The following is a 3,694-nucleotide window of genomic DNA, read 5'->3' as shown; positions in this document are numbered from 1 at the left end:
TTAATGGTTCAAATACAAAGTTTAGATAGTTTATCCACCTCAAAGAGATACAGAATAAAATACAGAATCGGGGAAGTCCATGACATTGAATTTTAAGTTCAAGGGCTTATGCCATTTTATATGGTATCGATATGAAGGATGGAAATGTGGAATGCAGGAGACACTGAGTGAGTGCTTAGACGCACAATCTACTCCTGCCTCCATGTCTGACTCTGTTCTTTGAAGGTGGCATTCTAATCTTACACAAATGTGTTACAACAGCCCAGCTTTGCAGGTGGCACTCTGGGAAACAGCCTTGGGTGCAGTTTGCATCACCTGGTCCGGTCTGGGGTCTCCCTCTGCAAATCCTGTAAGCCCACCTGCCAGTGTTACTCCTCAAAGTGGCCATGCTCTCATGCCCTCTTGCATCCTTTACTAGGCTTTTTGGCAAGGGTAATTGGGGTGAGGTAAAACAGGGCCTTCTTCCTCCCTTCGGCAAACTCTACAGTTACGTGTAAAAAAACATATATATATAAAGTTTTTTTTTTAATTTTCATCCCATCCACTTGTCAGAATTCCTCCCTTAAGGTAAGTTATCTTACCTTAAACACTATCTGGTTGCAGAAGTCACAAACAGAAGTCACCCTTCAAGCCCCTGCTGAGAGGAAACAGAGCTGGGTGGGGGTGGGGGGAATGAGGAAAACTACTAAGCTGAGTGTTGAATATAAGCCCTAGGTTCCAGGGGACGGCCCTGACCATGCTTACTACTACCTCGGAATTTATCATATTTTTAACAAGATTTTAAGAGAAAGTATTAGCCAAGGCACATTTCAACTCATACCAAGACTCTTTGGGTCTTAATCCCCTAATACAAAGCCAAATTTATTATATAATCCCCACTGTACCATGGGCAATATGATTCTACTCCCAAAGTACACGCTAGCCTTTTGGTACCAGACAAATAATTTCTAAACTGCACACTTGGACTCCCCTGCTTCTCTACATAAATGTAACTAAGTAAGTTTTAAAAATCAAGCAGAATGTCACACCCTTTTTGGGGAGTCCTTACCTATTTCTGGCCCCGTATTTTAACAGAATTTACCTGGATCAGTCTCAGCTTCCTAAATTATAAGTTTCTAGGACTCAAAGTCTGTGTTTTATTCATGTTTTTATTTTTAGTTCCCAGTACAGTGCCTTGCACAAAGTGAGTACTCAAAAAATGTTTGTTGAAAGTTTTAAATGAAAAAAGAGAAAATAAAGCTAGGAAGGAAACCAGCATTTATTGACCACCTACTACATGCCAGGCACTGGGCTTAGTCCTTCACAAACTTTGTCATGGTATTTGTTATTTATTAGCATTCTGTATGGTGTATGGCTCCGGGAATAGCATTAGGAGCAGTGGAAACTAGGGGAAAATACATGTAAGTTCAATATTAAGAGCATTCTGATGTTTGAAGCTGACTAAAGATAGAGTTGTCTGCCTCAAGGAGGGTGAATTTTCTGTGACTAAGAAAGGATTGGAGATATTACATGGGGACCCAAGCTTCAAGCAGGGAGGCTGTCAACCAGATCAGGTCCTGCCGTCAGATGCCTAGAGGGGCAAAGTAAAAAATAAAAATGAGAGAAGAGGCCAAGTATAAGTCCTTTACTTCTCCCTCAACTGTAAGTAAAATAGTTACAGCATCATGGCAAATAGTGGCTGGCATTCAGCGTCTACATTGGAGACACAACAGGGAGCGAGTAGTGGGTCTGTGCATACTCCTTCGAAAGAGCACCATTGTTCTTCAGCACCAATACATAGTTTTCATGCAGGAATGTGGGTCCTATGTACAACAGGGAGCGAGTAGTGGGTGTGTGCATACTCCTTCAAAAGAGCACCATTGTTCTTCAGCACCAATACATAGTTTTCATGCAGGAATGTGGGTCCTATGTTGAGAAATCTTTATATTTTTCAAGAGAAGCCAGGAATCCTCATTTTTATGTAAAACCTTCTGATTCTTAAATGTGCCATCAAGTTCTATTTAAAAAATAAACAACTGTAGGCCACACAACATGTCTACACACTACATTTGCCCGTGGTCACTTTGTGATTTGTGCAAGTCATAATGCTCAAGATAACTTTAAATCCTGAGATTCTTAGAATGTCTGCCTTATTTCATGGCTATAATCCAGTGTTTGGTTATGAATTATAAATCCTGACACTGAATGACAATGTCCTGGATTCACAAGCTCTCTAACTTTAAACAAGGGAATTAATTTGTGCTGGCCTTATTCTATTTCAGCTTTTTTTATCTTTGCCATTATTGCATCAGTGGCATATCCGATTATTTTATGTAACTTCATCAACCACAGGTTGATTGATAACACAGGGACATAGAAAGGCATGTAATCTTATTATGACTTTGAGCATAGAACTCAGCTCCCAGTGGGCACAGACTGGCTACAATAAATTAAAATCCTGTCCAAGATAGTATACACATAGGTGGTGATATTTTGGCAGTCCCAGTTTTAAATTATTTTCCCAGATCTTCTTTCAGCAAAATTAGAGAGGCCCCATTTCCGGTGAAGGTTCCTTGACCTCAAGGTGATAAACAACTGAGAATAGAAGCTTTTGTTCTTCTCTAAAGTGACTTCTTCTCTTCTTGATTTGGGTTGATGAAAGCTGTTTCTATTATCTGGAATTTATTATCTGAAAAGTGATGCAGAAGCCGCAGATGTCTTGTGGGAGGATACAGTGCTGATGGCCATGATGGTGGTAATTGTTAATTTCTAGGAAGTGATGAGGAGTGGCTTTGATCAGCTTTCCTCCAGGCTACAGAAAGAAGCCCAAGTCTACTTTTTTCCTTTCTCCTTTCTCGAGTTAGACCTTTTTTGGAGGTTTGTCTAGTTTTGTTTTTGCCACACCTACAATTTTGGTGTGGACCTAAAGGAATGGTGCAAAGGAGGCTACTTGGCCACCTTTTAGTGCCGTAGGAATTAGAGATATTGTCTTTAGAAAAAAGAAGACCCTGTGGTTCCATGTGATCCCTCCTCTTCACCAGGAAACTGTGAGGGTTAAGGATAAACCTATGATAATGAACAAAGTGAATTTTCCTGGAGCATTTCCTAACATGCATAGATAGAAAAGGAAAAAATGGCTTTCCTCCATCCTTCTAGGTTCTGCAGCTGGGTTACAAATTAAATTGACATAAAACAGATTAACAAGAGAAAAACAATTTTAATTACATGCATACACATGAGAATCCCACAAAAATATAAGACTCAAATAAGGCCCAGATGATTAAAGCTTATATAGCATTCTGAACTACAGAAAGGAATAGGACCTTGGGGCTTCTGGGGAGTGGTGGAAACAAGTTATGGGAGAGTGAGAGGAGGAGACGTATGGTGAATACAGGTCATCTTTATGCAGGTAAGAGTGTCTCGGGTGATTAAGGCTGTCTTCAGAGCAGCTTTCTTCCTGACACATACCTTTATTAATGAAAATTTCCTTTATAGATGTAAATTTCTTTTACAAAGGACAGCTTTTCAGAGCTACTCCGTGTCTGCAATTTCTCAAAATATATGTAATATATTAAAATATATAAAATATATATAATCAGCTAATAATCAATATGCCAAAAAGAAATATTTTGGAGTTGTATGTACTGAGCCCCAACAATGATGTGAAGAGAGCAGTGTTGGGAAACAATTCTCCAAAGTTCTCTCAGTGTCTGCA

This window comes from Galeopterus variegatus, unplaced genomic scaffold (genome assembly GCF_000696425.1).
Source record: "Galeopterus variegatus unplaced genomic scaffold, G_variegatus-3.0.2 Scaffold1511, whole genome shotgun sequence".
In the NCBI taxonomy this organism is placed as follows: Eukaryota; Metazoa; Chordata; class Mammalia; order Dermoptera; family Cynocephalidae; genus Galeopterus; species Galeopterus variegatus.
This window is presented reverse-complemented; position numbering follows the sequence as displayed.